This window comes from Acipenser ruthenus, chromosome 49 (assembly GCF_902713425.1).
Source record: "Acipenser ruthenus chromosome 49, fAciRut3.2 maternal haplotype, whole genome shotgun sequence".
Classification (NCBI taxonomy): domain Eukaryota; kingdom Metazoa; phylum Chordata; class Actinopteri; order Acipenseriformes; family Acipenseridae; genus Acipenser; species Acipenser ruthenus.
Genome location: NC_081237.1, coordinates 7,642,444 through 7,658,753, shown reverse-complemented (window position 1 = coordinate 7,658,753; position 16,310 = coordinate 7,642,444). Strand labels below are relative to the sequence as shown.

Sequence of the window (16,310 nt, the reverse complement as noted above, 5' to 3'; positions counted from 1 at the left end):
TGGTGCTAATTGGGGTCGGTGAAACTGGATTTAACTCCACATTGGTGATGATTCACTGCATTTGATATTATGGGCTCTCGCAATGCTTTCACACTTGGGTTATTTCAAGTTTTAAAACCCATGAAACTGTTCTGGACTACTGATAGTTTCATTAGCAACAGTTGAAGAGTTTAGTAAATTTTGAGCCCTATATTCCTTGAAGATGGTTAGGTAGAGCCAGATGTATTAGGTTTTGGGGATGGAGGACAGCACTTTCCATCAAAGCTTTATCTGAATCAGACTGAATTTATATCAGGCACAAATAAGCAGGTGCTCAGGAGAGGACAAGCATGTATCGTAGAATGAATCTATTTGTTTTATTGTTACTTCATATATAATATATATATAAGTATGCATTGTGAAATGCAGGCAGAAACAAAATAAGTCCTTCTTTACCTCTAAAAGAGGTCTGAAAAATACAGATTAGCCAAGAAAAAAAACTACTGTGTCTGCTACAGCATAAAATATCTAATCCTGTATGTACAGAATGGTATGTTTCATATTGATATACTGACGATATAGTCTGATGTCTGTCTGTATGTCACTTTTATTATTATGTGTATACTGTAAAGAGAATTCATATTCATACGACATCCTTTGCTACAGCTCAGTGACAGATGCATGCTGATAAGTATCGTATGATTACTGTTGTTTGAAAAATGAGTTTAAGCCTTATTAATGTCCTGAACATACGCAAAAATGCCAAATTCCACTCACATTGCTTTGCCTGTAAAAACCTTTTAGAGTAGGGATTTCAGTTAATGGTGTTTGCAGCCTTTAAGTGATATAAATATGTGTGAGTGTGTTTCAGCTGCCCTTCTTATTGAGATCCTCAAACTCTTACAAAGTAGGTTTGCCTTGGTCTTCAACTCAACTCTGCTAGCCCCACTCACTCTACATAGACAGACAGAGCGGGGGGGGGGGGTTACAGAGTTTGAAGGTTGCATCGTCACGTGCTTTGAATGAAATGAAGAATTCTGTTAGCCCTAGGCAAGCTCACAGCCTGGTAAAGGGAGGTATAGAGAAACATTGTGATAACTCAGTGCTGTGGTACCAGGAACCAGAACCACTCTGAATAATTGCGGACACCATTACACAGTAATGGAGATATAAATTGGAATTCAAAGATACTGTTTAGTACCATGGTATGCCAGTAGCACAGTACAAGGACCACTGTACAGTAGTTGTTGTTGCTATTACTGGTAATGCTGTCTGTGTCGTACACTGTTTTTTATTCCAGTAGGCAGGAGATTTCTCGAAGCCTGTAAGCGATGCTATGCTAATAAAGATGGCTGTGTCTAAGACACGTCTTTAAGGGGCTGTCTCTGCCTTTGGTGTTTTTAAGTCTGATTAATCTTTTGATTCGTTTAATCCGCCAGTGCGGCAGACATCTCCCGGTGAAATCTCTGTGAGTCCCTTTCTCTGTCTCATACCAGAGGTAAACGAAGGTCAGGCCTCCTCTGCTAGGAAATTCTGCAGTAGATTAAGCACAGACGTTCTAGATTTCAAAATGAACCTTTCCTACCAGCACGACTTTCATGGTCCCCGCTAGCACAGATAAAGTTAACCATTTTGTTGAGCCTGAAAATTGTCAATTTTTACAGTTTGAATGACCAGAAGGTTGCTCATAATCACAAATGATTTCTATCGATTTGATGATTTTAACAGTAATGGTGATCAGTAACACCAAGTTTTGTGCAAAAGGGCCACACCCCACGGGTTTATTAGATAGCAACTGGCATGTTTTTTTTACTATATTAAATCTGCATCTCCCTGTTGGAAATGAGTTTCAGTCACGATAGGTAAGACAGCAGCTGCCTGGATGAAATAAAAAAAATATAAGGGAATTGATTCAAGTTTTTAAAGTCTCGTATGTTCTCAACAGAGGGCTTGTTTGGCTGGTAGATCTGTATTCAAATTATTAGTGATGGTTAACGCTGAACCTATGGGTCGTTATAGATTTTCCAAGCCCCCTGAAGGAATTAGACTTTTGGCTGGCCAACCCTGGTCCTGGAGAGCCACAATCCTGCAGGTTTACTGGCTATCTTTAAATCATCAATGGCGAAAGACCTGGACTTTTTTTTTTTGTGTTGACCCATTGAGAACAATAATTGGTTCAATTCAATAATTGAGAACTCGGGTGGAACGCAAACCAGAAGACCCCGCGGCTCCAGGACTAGGCTTGTCCTCCCTTGAATTAGAGTGTAGTGTCGAAACCACTTCGGGCCGTTGTGATTGAAAAGCAAAAGCGCTCTCAAATTATTGAACGCCATCCTGGTACATGGGACCAGACAGATAAACCTGTTTTATATAGTAGATTTAACACTGTTCTGTAATCGGAAAGAACAAAAATAACATTCCAATTAAAATGTAGAATTAACATTTAAATAACATTTAATAGGACACACTGTGTTAGTCAATTAAAGGAAATCTTTTATTTCTTTAAACACCAATTATGTTTCCGTAATTACTGTGTCTTATTTTACTGCCTTCTCCAATGTTAATCGGTGTTTTACAGAAATACAAGAGAAGCTTTCTAACCAAACAATACACATGCTGGAATGCGAGCTAACAACGTACTAAGACATAGAAACACATTTAGGTAATTAAAGGACTGTTGGTAATTAATAAATACCAGCTATTAAATCCATATTTCACAGTACATTTAAATATAGTTAAAATCATTTGCTTAGCTTTTGCACTGGTCTTTATTAAAAACAAATGAGATTATAATTAGACCACGGGGGCGCCTATTACATGCTAATTGCTGGACATGTAAATCCATTCTGGCACAGAATGGATTTCAGGCATAATGTTTGTGTGTTTTGGATATTGTGTCAGATTACCTGTGTCTGCTCAACGAGACACTCATTTTGTCTTGTTCGTCGTGAATTGTTTTTTTTTTCTTTTTAGAGAAATTGATTCCAGTTTAAGTTTGCAAAAAAATATTGTATAGTTAATGGTAAATGTACCTCTGTTTGACAATAGGAAAACACCCATCAGATCGCAATTGATTGAACCTGTACCAAAATGAGGGTACCACTTTCAATGTGACATCATATCACTTTCTGACATCACACGGGTCAAATTTTGGTACGTGTACCACATTGTGACGATGTACCGCTTTCTAACACTACGTCGGTATTTTATTAAATGCGCCTCTAAAGCTGCTAGCGATCACATCACTGTGGAAATGCACCCGATGGCCGGCCGCTATCATGGAGCTGAGCTGTAATGAGAGGGCAGATTAGAAGGGATGATCCCGGCTTTCTGGACCTCAAGTTCAAAGATGCAGAGGTCAGACTCGGCTTCCAGTTTCATGTCACAAATCCTCCGCCAGCGGATAATAAGAGTAATAATAATAACAATAATAATACAAACATGAACACGTTCTTATTCCCTTCTTAAAATCATCGTTTACAGTTTGGGAGGGAAAATGCGGCACCTTTCAGGAGATTCGTTTAAAGCTGCAGTGAAAACTTTGATTTCTTGTGGTTTGTCTGTTGTCTGGGTTTCATGGTTTAGCTGTTTCTGCATTCTACTGTAGACCTGACTAGTTTTTTATTTGTTTTTGTTTGTTTTTTTTCATACCACACACAGGTAGATCCAGCAGTATGGACAGAACGCTGCAAAAAAAATGAATACCTAAAAAAAAGTATAAATCTAGTAATTTTTCAATATAATATAAGCACAATTATTTTGTTGGCTACAAACGTTTTACTTGGACGTTTTAAGGAGAAACACCCCGTTATGCGGGCCCACTGTATGCTTCGTATAAAAATGCATGTGTGAAATGCAGCAACAGGTATTTAAAACTGTATCTGTTTAACAGCTCATCTGTCGGTTGTAGCCCTGCATCAGTTGGTTTCCATTAAAAAGCAAAAATAAAAAAATATTTTCCCTCGGTCGAGACGAATCCCACCTGCTTCACGCTTCGGTGCTCCTCCAGTCCGTTCATCAAGCTGCAATTACGGCTCTTTGAGTGGGCGCTGAGAGCGGCGTTTTATTAGGACATAAATTTAACAAACGATGCAGAATAGAGCAGCCAGGAACTGCTGCCCCTGCCCTTTCAAGGTCAAGATTATCTCTTTTACTTTTAATTTCATATTGAAAAAATATTGCTGACTTACTATTAAGAGGTAGTGTGAAGAGAGAGAGGAACATCCCCAGCACGCTAACAGGGAAAGCTGAGGATCGCTTTTTTTTTCATGCCGGTGGTCTTGAAATTTTAATTGGTTCAGGGAGCAGCCTTGTTTTATTCAGCAGCGGAAGAGGGAGAGAGGAGCAGGGATTTGAGGGAATAAGAGGTCACATTTCAACAAAGAGGAAACGCAGTGTAGCAATCGTTTGTTTAACCCCGTGCTGTACGCTGGGAATTCTGAACGGCACAAAGGATCACAATCACGTGTCCCACAATATTCTGCAAGTGGGGAAGTTTTTATATAACACATAGAAGCATATTTTTAAAAACTCCAGTCTTCAATTCACTTTTTTTTAAAAAAGTAAACACCTGTATATACACCGTCCCACTGGTTTTACAGACTGTGATCAGCACTTCTCTTGAGCTGCTTTCTAACAATCATGAGAAAAATGCCGAGGCGACCACTTAAGTGGATTCAAATAGAATTGCATTTGTTTTGTTACATTTCCTTTACTCTTTCAGAGTGTTTGCCATCGTTCTGAGTGGCTCAGGGTTCCTATATTGAGTAATTACCATTTGTTGGCAAATCTGCCTTTACCTGGCTATGAGCTTGTCTGGAGAATCCTAAATGCCAGCAATGCATTACTCTTTAATGTATTCAGTAAAAAGCATAAATTTGCAACATATTCTAAATATACAGCTAACTATCCCTTATAGGAAAGCTATATTCCTTCTATATGTTGTGGTAAAAGTGTTGGAAAGGTTCCTAGTGAAAGCTGTGTTTGCTAGTGCTGTATCCCTTATTTCCCCCTCTCCTAATCCCCAATTTATTTTTTATTTTTTTTAAACAGTCCAGAGGACACAAAATCGACTCTTGTTCGTCCGCTGCTTGCAGCTGTGAACAGTTTTGATTGGCCAGGCTAGAATCAAAGTGGCCTGTCAGAATGAAGAATCATGTAAGCCTGCTGGTTGGTTGTCGTGGAAACCGTGCCCCTGGAGGCTTCTTGGGCCTGCAGGCTTCGCTTAAAGACAGAGAAAGAAAAAAAAAACATTTCTGGAGCCAATTACTGACTACTGAGAACCAGGCAGGAGAGGAAAAAAAAAGATTTGAGAAGGGGGCTAAGCCATTCCTGGTATTGAGATAGTACAGTATCCCCTTTATCAACAACTGGCATTTTCACATGGAAGAGACGTACAGTAAAACCTGCTTAGTATCGCTCCTGTTAACCATCCACTTAATATCACCACATTAAAATGTCCCGGCCTTGATATAATGGGAACCCATGGGGACAAGGTCCTGATAATGTCACTTTGTTTTTTAACAGTCTGGTTAATATCACTCACATCTAAGAGTAATACAACTGATTACTAATATTACTTTGGGAAATAAACTAATAAGTTTGAAGGTTTACATGTAAACACACTGGTGCACAGTATTGCAATGCTCCAAATATAAATAGCATAAAATAGAAGGATATTGCAATCCGCTAGCTAGGTTGAAGCTTTGCTTGTTATTACTCCTTTAAAGGCTCATAAGTATTCATCACAATAATGGCAAACCTTTCCAATGTCATAGATTTTGATCCTTAGTGGTTACTGCTCAGTACAGCAGGTACGTTTGTTATTGATTTCCCTCTTGGGTTTATAGACATGTGGGTACCCAGCCCCCGGCCGCACAGTGAGACACGCAGCACGTTCACTCTGGAACTGCCCGGAGCCGTTTCAACAAGATAGCTTCCTGTCTAAGAAACGTCCAAGAGGCATCTGCCTGCCGAATTAATAGCCCTTTTCTAGCTGGCTTAGGGGGGTATTTTCAAGGTTCATATACGGTTTTAAAAATGTACTATCCGTGTTTTGAAGGTGCTAATGAAAGACTCGTGTGTGCGGCTTTTACAAAGTGATATGCCACGTGTGTGGGTTTTTACAGTTGGTAAGAGTTTAGTTGAGTTTATTCTATAATTGTTACTAGGATAATTACTAACATGTTTATAATCACTACACTACATAACGGATACTTAAACTAAAGTCTTAACTTTTTCTAGTATCCCTTACAAAATATGAATTGTCGTACATTTTTTTTCAATGCTCTTAAGTGTTAAAACATATGCCACCAACTCACTTTCAAATGCCTGGGATCTGGACAAACACAGAAAACCCTTTCGCACACGTTTGTGTAAGCGGGCCTCTCCTTCCTGATTCGTTCATGCTAAAGCATCCCTGTAATATATAAAAGCTGCATCTCCCAGTGCCAAGTTAGTTTCAGGCATGATGCGCAAGACAGCAAGATCTGACAGATTTTATAAAGTGCCTTGCAATAGGCACTCGGGGGGGGGGGGGGGGGATGCCTGGCGTTTCACCAGTGCAGTGTCAACGGGCTCTGCTGGTGAACAGAATTCACATTATATCTCCCTATTGACAGAGTTATAACAGATGTGTCTAGTTTTGTGTCCTCCAGCCCCTGTACTGCTGTACAGCTCTCACATCTGCATGTGCTTTTCTAGGTTTGTACTAGTCAGTGACTCAAGCCGATGAACGAATATAAGGGACACAGCATCTGTGTGCGAGTTACAGATCTTAAGAGACTGAATCTTTTCTCCTCGGATCTCCGAGCTGTTAAAAGCTGTGAAAGCCACCGGTGTCGTATTACAGCCCCTGGTTTTTTGCCAGGCATTCCAACGACCCTAACCTAACCAGCAAAGGGTCAGACAAAGAATTCTAGGAATTCCAATTAGTAGTGCTAATGCATTGCAGTTCATGGAGCCTGGCTAGGGAGCTTGCTAGCCCCTTTGACTGCATGCTTGCTGTGTGTTTGACAAGCTCCTCGATAGCCCTCTTTTTTTCCAGCCTGTGGTCTGACATACAGAACACACTGCTTTAATAAAACAAAATCAAATCACGGTTCCTGTTTTTTCATTGTTTATTTGTTTTAAAATCTAGCTGAAAAAATGCAATAAGCCATCGGAGGGAAATGTTTGTCTAATACTGTAAACATTTATTTTTATTTGTAACAATAAATCTTACCTGTGTTTGCACTTCCTTTAGCTACATAGGTCTCAAAGGTGCAGTTTTTAAAGTGTTTTAGCAAACATGTATATTAATTTGAACACAGTGTTTTTAACATGATATGGTACTACATTTGCTTAAAGAGAGTTCTTAGTTTCCATGCCTTATTCTCAGGGAATCTATTACACTTTCTAGGTCATTTCCTCTCAGCAGTGTCTTCTGGGTCAAAGCACGTTACTGGCTAAAAGCATGTCAGTCAGTAGGGGAAGCAGCTGGTTGGTTACTGACAGTGCCCTGAAGGGGAGGAGACAGTTTCACTCTCCAGTTAACATGACCAGGAACAATCTGAAATAATGGCTTGCAACTAGAGTGTAGTACTGGATGTTTTAAAATAAAAAAAAGACATGTTTTTATTATAACTCCAAACTGCAGGCAGATATAACAGAATGGAAATGCACAACAGGTGTGATGTATGGAATGATGGTGTTAGTGACAATCTCTTTACTGTACGAGATGGGTTGCTGCAGGGGGAGTCCACTGCGGAAGTTGCTGAAGGTAAAAAGAGACGACAGCAACAACCCCCTTTCCATCCGGCTCATTACAAAGTTATGGATTGCTCTTGTCAACCTGCAAGTGCCCTTTTATCATGTGTCACAAAAGCTCCAGTCACAAAACACATTTCCATACCCAAGCGAAATGTTCCATGCTTAAGATTTGCCTCATGACAGTAAGCCAGCATATTGCTCAAGATTTATTGCAGTGATTAAATTAGGCAGCCATGGATAAGCTGCACAAAGAAAATAAATTTTCAAAAGTAAAGCGAATGTTTTACTTGGTGTTTTGAATAGCCACCAGGGCTAGACCAACTTCTTTTTACGTGGTCAGTATCTCCTTTTGTTAAAAGGTCAGGAAGTATTTCAAAGATAAAAATAGAACTAGCAGCAGCCCCATGCAGGCACTCTCTCCAGCAGCTCTTCCCAGATCATTAAATCAATATTTTGTAAACGATGACCCTCAAATAGGAGATCTGTGCTGGGTCGAGAGTGTAATTGAAACGTACTGAGAATATGCCGAGAAAAAGGAGAGATGTAAATAAATGGTGACGTAAACATTGCAAACAAAAAAGGGAGCAGATTCAAAATCTACATTTTGGATTTTAGTGCAAAGCTTCAAGAAAGGTCTGAATGCTTTGGTGTGGCTTCCCAGTTAACTATTAACTGAGCTGGTAAAAGATTTTACTCATGGTGGTTTGAATTTGGATTTCCTGCAGCCCAAGAAAAGCATACCGATGAGTATGAATATAGTTTTCAAAACCATTGCAAAGCACATTATCCCAACATGACGGCCAATTATTATTATTATTATTATTATTATTATTATTATTATTATTATTATTATTATTATTATTATCAATAATAATCTAATGAGTTGCACATCATGGTTTAACAATGGGAAAGGTAACAATAATTTGCTGTAATTTGCAGCTGGCTGATATTGTTGTGTACAGTATAGCTGGGGCAGCTGTGCCTGTGTGTGTGTGTGTGTGTGTGTGTGTTTGTCTGGGGGCGGGGCAGCTGCACAGGTTCCCAAATTGACAATGCGAATCTCACCAGGAATGGAATGCCTGTGCGTTTTATTCAATGCAAATCACCTTATGGAAAGCAAAGCGACTCACAAGTCACAAACGGCAAGCCTACTTCTCAGCACGCTGCCTTGCCGATGGGATGGCAAATGCACCCCCCTCACCGATACCCTCATCTGTTTTCAATCCGTAGTGTCATTCACTAACCTGGTCACATGACCCGAGAAGGGCTTTGCTTTGTTATCTCACTGAGGGGCCCTCTTACCCATTCCCCACCCCCTTCCAAAAAAAAAAAAAAAAAACGAAAAGCAGTACCAGCAACAGGGCACAGAGACGCGGAGCGCTGTGCTGTTCGCTTTGTGCAGACTCTCTCCATTCCAGAGCGACAGTCTCATTCAGCGTATTCTCATAACGGAATAGGATTTTTTTTTGAACCTGCAGTATTAAAACACATTTTTTTTTAATTTTTTTTTTTTTGGGGTGGGGGGTGGGGGGGATCTGTGGGATTTCTTTTTTTTGGATGCATTATTTCTTTGGATATAACAAAAACGAGGAATTTCTATTTATCTTTTCGTTGCCCCCCAAGGAGGGGGGCTTTAAAAAAAAAAAAAAAAGTCTGGACAAGAAAAACACGGTAAGCGATCAAGTTTTGGGGATTTGTGTGTGTGTGTGCGTGCATTATTTAAAGTGCTAAAAATGTATTGTTTTGTTCTTTTAAAAATGCAGGGTACAATCGGTGGACATGCATGGGAACGTAACTAACCTAATAGAAGAAAAATACATTTCGTACTAAAGTCAAGAACTGTATTTTATAATTTGTCGGCTAGTGTGCATATATATATATATATATATATATATATATATATATATATATATATATAATGTGTGTGTGTGTTTTATTGGCTGTATTTATTGTGTTTCATTGTAAATCACGTTCTGTCTGTTTTACGCACGGTTATTTGGTTTGAAACGCTGTATACCTTGCTGTTTTGTGTTTGGGGATTGTACGGGTTTTTTATTAGTATAACTACAGTAGGTAGTTTTGATGGCCTTTTTTTTTTTTTTTTTTTTTTAAACTGACTTTGTTTTGATGCTGAACACAAGTTATTAGCATGTCCAGGAAATATGATTGATTCAGTTTCTCTGCCTTTGAAATTGCATTCAGTAAAATTAGTACTTTTACGAGGCAAAAGTTAACGAGGTTTCTTTCTGTACAGTATAGTAGCAATCCCTACCTACCGGTCCCGAGCCAGCTGGTGAAAAGCTGTGCAGAAAAAAAAACACAACTCATGAATCATATATGCGGGTTATTTCAATAATACCCCATCCAGAGAACCCCTACGCTGTACTGTATACAGGTCATTTAAACGCGCGGCCGCTCTTGGCTGAGGGTCACTTTTATTTAACTTGTAACACGTTTTGTATAGTTTTTTTTTCTTTTCAGAACGGCGTATTGCGATTGACAGTGGCACAGCGCGGCCGCTTGTATTTAACCCACCCTCTGGTCCTGTCCCATTCCCTTCCGATTATAATAAACGTTCTCACATTCCGTATGAATGAATCTCTAATTTGCATATTTTCGGCTTTCCCGGCTTGCTAGGAGTGCTTGTCCTTGCACAGTAATACAGCCTGCTGTGACGCTGAAGCCTATGCCCCGAAGCCACACATTTTTGTCGAAGGATTGTTTGTGCGAGGGTTCAGTTTGTGGGTTTGTTTGAGTGACACGGTATCTACCACAGGGACGTGCGAACCCGTGCTGTTTGTTTATTCAAGGCTGGTGTCAGGTATAATCACGCCACGTCTTTTATAGAAGTGATTTATTAAATATAGACCGGAACATTAACAAATAGGCGACCATAATTAAACTTACCTTTAACACCCATGTTACACGAAGTAGTTTACTAATATATTGAATTATACTTTCTTTCATGGGTTAAATGCACTTATCTTAAGTTAGTGTTCGGACACGTGCCTCTTTGTCGTTGTTTTGAAAACACTCAAGCCTTCAAGGCAAGCTTTGTTTTTATTTTTTATTTATTTATTTTTTCCTCTCCACTTGATTTGAAGATACGTTTAGGTAAATCGGAATGCGCAACTTGTCAAATCCATTCAATACAACAAATACTTTTTTTTTCTTTCAAAAATGCCAAAATAAACACTAAACACAGTGAGTTGGAAAACAGGCTCCGCCATTCTGAAATTAGAAGAACTGCAGGGTATATATATATATATATATATATATATATATATATATATATATATATATAACACACACACACACACACACACACATTATTGGCTCTTTCTCAAGTTTGCGAAATGGCCCCCGCCAGGAGAACAGAGAACAGTCTGTACTTGGAAAACATTTGACATTTTGTGAAATTAGTTTTGGCTTTTTGACCAGAATACAATGCTGCTGAAGAGTCCGGTCCGCTGGTAGCCTGAAAGAGGACACGTGGGTTTATGTGTGGGACCGCTGTAGGAATGCTTTGAGCAGTTAGAGGCGCTTAAACAACACGTCCAGTTAGTTGTTAGTCGCAGTTGTTGTTGTTGTTGTTGTTGTTGTTGTTGTTGTTAATCATTTAGCAAATGCTTTTTATCCAAATCGACTTACAGAGACTTGGGGTGAACGACGCATCACAACTGCTGCTGCACAGTCACTTGCAATAGGACCTCGGTTTTACGCAGTGTTCCTCACTATCTTGTAAAGCGCTTTGTGATGGTGGTCCACTATGAAAGGCACTATATAAAATAAATATGGATTGATTGATAAGTAAGAAGCAAATGGCTGTACTCTTCACTACTAAAAAAAAAAAAAAAAAAATGCAAGTGCATATTCTTATACATAGTGTAACAGATGCAGTGAGCAAGAAGCAGAACACAATTAAAAAAATACAGCTGCAAACATTATTATATTGGTGATTAATCCATCGATCCATGGTTAATTGAGGCTTGCAAAATAGATGCCATGGTGATCAATAATCAACCAATCAATTTAATTGTTGCATCTTTTTACCTATCGATTTGTCTGGAAAAGTGGGTATGTAACTCGGCATCTTTTTTTAAAATTGTGGGTTCTTGAAACTGGGGATTTGGTTCTCAGACTATAGTTGTGGTTGATATCAGCCATCACATGCTTTATGTAGTCAGCACTGCAATAAACACGCACACGCACACACACACACACACACGCACACATAATACTTTGCCTGTCTTTTTGTCAGTGCAATATGATTCCACAAGTTTCGTAAGTATGCATCAGGTATTCTCAGGAGATACTAAAGTAATTTCTAGGTCAGGGAGAATTCAATTTGCTTTGATTACAGTACTTGAGCCTGGGTCTAGTCTTTGGGCATTCTCCCTAAATGAAATCCTCAGAAGATAAACTCCCTGTTAAGACCCTGGAGATCTGATATAATGCTGTACTGCATACTGTAGCATCAATGCAATTTGCATTGCTGAAGTATTTCATTTGAAGATGAATACCACCGCCACACTGGCAAAGCAGTATTGATTCTGTTCTTTGGTCAGGTATAATTTGCAGTAATGCATTTACAATGCTGGTTCACAGTGCAGGTGGCTAAATGAAAGCACTTCTGACGTTTGCAGGGATTCTGTTTTCCTGGTATAATGATGTTTGTTACCTGGATAGTTTAACCTTTTGCAGACTGCATTATGCAGACTTTGAGCCTCACTGTCCACTTTCTTTATTAAAACATGTACAGCAATGTATAGGCTTGTATAGTATTTCTAAGTGTACAAATCGAGGCACACCAGCAATGCAATTCACAGAATATACACTGCTAATAATACAAAATAATATTATTATTAATCATATTTCACTGAAGCGTTCTTCCCAGCGCTTTCCAGTTTGGAAGTGTATTTAATTTATTCCCACTGATGCATTGCGAGCACATAAATCGTGGTTCTTGAAATGGCAGTGAAACTCATTTGTTGCACACAAAGGAAGTGCCCTTCAAAGGTGCCTTTGATCCTTGTACTGTTTATAAGCGTCTCAAACTAGGGAACCAGCCCTGATGCTAAACTGGCAGCGAGTGTTCCTGTTGCAACCACTCAAGCTGCATTTGCCACCAGGGTTTTTTCCACAATTGTACTTCATTCTCCTTCTCTGAATCGTCATACGCGGACATTTTTAGACACACTTCTTTTTTTTTTCCCCTCCACGTTCAGCGAACTGGAAGCGATTCAAGTTAAAACGGTCTTCAAAGGGAATAGTCCAACAGTCTTTAACTATTCCTGCAGTTTTATAATTGAAGACTTCGTGCAAATGGAAGATTTTGTTGCACGAGAGGAGAGAAGGAAAGAGGGAGGGAGGGAGGAAGAGAGAAAGAAAACGGGCGCTTTATGTGATCAGAATGATTGTAACATGATCACATTTCCATTGTATACTGTTAACTATGTACACAATGCACGTGTGTTACTTATTATTCTTTTTATATTAAAGTGCTTGAAGTTGTTTAAGTGAAAACTCTATATGTGTTCAATTTGCAGACTGATCTCTTGCTGTTCCCTTTGCCACCTATTTTTAGTGTGTATTTTATATATCGTACAGCCAAGCAGCTTGGAGCGAAAATCACAGTTTTCTACAACCAAGCAGTGAGCTACTAGATTTTTTTTTTAAAGAGCGGGCGGTTCCCCAGTCACCAGTATACAGAGGGAGGGATCCGAGTCCCTGTGAGACAGATAGACTGATTGTGCAGAGGGACAGCAACGAGCTGGGATACAAAGGAAGCCAGCGGATGGATGCTGATGGCTTGAGGGCTGGCTTTTTTTATGTGCTAAAAGCGGTTAATCCTCCTGCCTTTGTGTAGACGGGGGTCCTTACTGAAGTCCGAGCCTTTTAAAAGGTACTTATTGTTATCCATGCAATCAGTGGACATCTGGTAAGGGGGGGAGGGAGGGGGGGGATCAGCTGGGTAGGATTTAGCTCTGGGGGGAAGGGGGGAGGCTAACAGAGGGGTAATTTATGGACATGAGTAATTGTGTGTAATTTGAAACTGAAATCAGAACCCTCAGGGGAAAGGTGGCTGGGTCGACTCCCTGACGTGGAATAAACCCCTGAGTGGGTAAAAATGAAGTCAAGCTGGGGATTGTGCTCCAGGGTACAGAGTGCATATAGGCAACATAAATCAGATTCATAAATTCATTAGCAATTGGAGGTCTGTTTTCAAGCCATTGTTGGCACAGATGTGAATTTCTAGAAGGCACGTTCCTGTTTTATATATTTTATTGGTACCTTGTTTTTAAGTTTTCTTTGGCAGTCTCTGCCACGCAGCCACGATAAAGCTTTAGTAAATTAATCCAGCCTGGTTATCCACTATAAAAGTGGAATACTGCGCACATTTAGTGATTAGCAAGGCGGTAAAGTTCATTTGAGAAGTTGTTTGCTAGTTATTTTTTAGATTTATCTTCTATTGCACCATACAGAAAAATAAACGATGCCTGCTCCCCTTTAAGGAAAGACAGAGGTGGTCACAAAGCGCTCTGAAATGAGGATGGGGTTTTCTTATGTCTCCAATGCAATAAGCTCTCCTGGAATAAATATAATTGAAAAAGAAACCATCTATCGCTCTACAAGCAGAGATAATCCTGATTAAAACTGATAGAGCTTCCAGGGGAAGAGAAGCTAACAATCCGAGAGATACTGTGATTTAAAGATTACTACCTGCTTTTATTTTATTTTTTTTTCCAGTGGTACAGTTACTATAATAGAAAGATCATACCTGAGCAAAAGCTGCTATTAAGTCTGGGATTTAGTCGGAGAAACAGCTGATGCAGGCAGCGTTCAATTTCTTCTAGAACATTTTATTAGGAAGAGTTGCAATCACAGAAGTGACATTATTAGTCTTATTTAAACTGGGTGTTTGCAACTCTGAAAATCAGGATGCATTCCGTCAGGGTTCTTAAATGCCTGAAATAAATGCTGTGTTCAGTGTGTTTTTTCTGCAGCATACACTCCCAATGCACACATTTTACCAACACCCCTCTTAAACCAAGGAATACACTAAGGGGAAGCAGAATAGAGGAGGATGTTAACAAAAAAAAAGGAAGAAAAATCACACCCTGTGAAGTGGTTTGAAGGCAAACCCTTTGCTTCCATCGAGGAAATCCTCTACGAACCCCCCGGCATTGATCCCCCAGAGCTTAAAATCAATAAAATGCTCCAATCTGCAAAACCTGATTGCATCTACCTTCGTTGTTTTATACAGATTAAGTTACTATTATGTAACTTTAATCTATGGAAGAACCCGGTGTAGTCGTGCATTGCTAGTACTGGAAATAGGGCATTTTTGAGGTTAAGGGGTTTCGTCAATGCAATATCTTTGTTACCCCTCTAACACGTGAACAGTGCCTGTGTGCAGTGGAAATTCCCAATGAAATTACATGTCTGTTAAAAAAATAAAATGTAAGCTGAAACTCACTTAAGAGCTTAGAATGCATCTTCAGGCTCTGAAGGACTAGCGAAAGGGATGATCTGATGCTATAAAGCAATGAGTGTGTCCTATTCCAGTTCCACCACATGAAAAGCGATTGCTTGAGATCTGTAGGATTTCATTTGGTTTTTGCGTTTTGCTTGTTTGGGCATCATTACTGTAAGTATATGCCGTTGGTGTAATGACCTTCTGCACTAGCAGACAGTGCAGTGTCTCTTAGTCTGTAGGAGAGAGAGCTGCTCCACAAAGACCTGCCTGCAAGTATGCTTGTCAGCTCTTCTCACGGAGTGACCTTCCGACAGATAAAACACTTTGTCTGGATGTGGGATCTGCAGCAGTGTGCTGTCAGCCCAGGGTTGGAGGAAAGAGGCGGGGGGGGGGGGGGGGGAGCACAGTACATGGATTGTGTAGCTGTGCTGGGGAGAGAGGGGACTGTTTCCACAATACAGTACTCTCCAGTGCTATTTGTGGACCTTGTTTAAAGGTGTAGCGCCACTTACGATTTTTAAAATAGTTAACTCAATTCAGATATTAAAGATTTTACGATTTGGAGTCTGTGTTGGAAATATTAGCAGCATCGGTGTTTCCTGTAGAAATGTCCTACAGTAACTGTACAGACAGTTTGCCAAAAAAATGCTTTTTTTTGGAGCATGAGAGATCTTGTTAACTGTTTTGTAATGTAATATTGAATGTGGGACAGTCCTATTTTAGGACCAAACGTATTTTGGTGAGACGGTCCGTCGTGAAGTGAAATGCGCTTTTTACCGTCGCTCCAGAAATACAAAACATCGGACCTTAAAGGGACAAGTTAACCTTGGTGAATCACAATCCAACCTCTTCGTGTATCCAGCTGCTCATGGCACTGTTTAAAAGTGGTCTTTACTGTACATACACTGAACATTTACATGGGAAATAGATCTAGATTCATCAATGTAGTCACAGCTTGGTTAAGTCCACTAGCTGAAATCTTTTTTTTTTATTTTTTTTTCTGTCACTAATATTGTGAATGCATGTTCTTTTTTTTTCATGGCAGCGCTTGTATCTGTCTGTCTGTGCAAGCTGCTGAGCCGTGGGGTTCGATGTGACAGTT

General features: G+C 39.7%; 1 protein-coding gene across 9 annotated transcripts in view; it reads left to right on the top strand.

Annotated features, from left to right (window-relative positions):
• LOC117401306 (receptor-type tyrosine-protein phosphatase S) overlaps nucleotides 1-16,310 on the top strand; it is a 152,696-nt gene that overhangs the window by 21,777 nt on the left and 114,609 nt on the right. For 4 of the 9 annotated variants that reach the window (XM_059015084.1, XM_059015082.1, XM_059015083.1 and 1 more), the window contains exon 1: nucleotides 9,249-9,399. The exons of 2 other annotated variants lie outside the window; for them this stretch is intronic. The gene's annotated coding sequence lies outside the window, so the exon portion shown is untranslated. Of the gene's footprint in view, nucleotides 1-9,248; nucleotides 9,400-13,613; nucleotides 13,634-16,310 lie in introns of those variants that run through there. 3 more of the 9 variants (XM_059015087.1, XM_059015086.1, XM_059015081.1) reach the window with 2 other exon arrangements.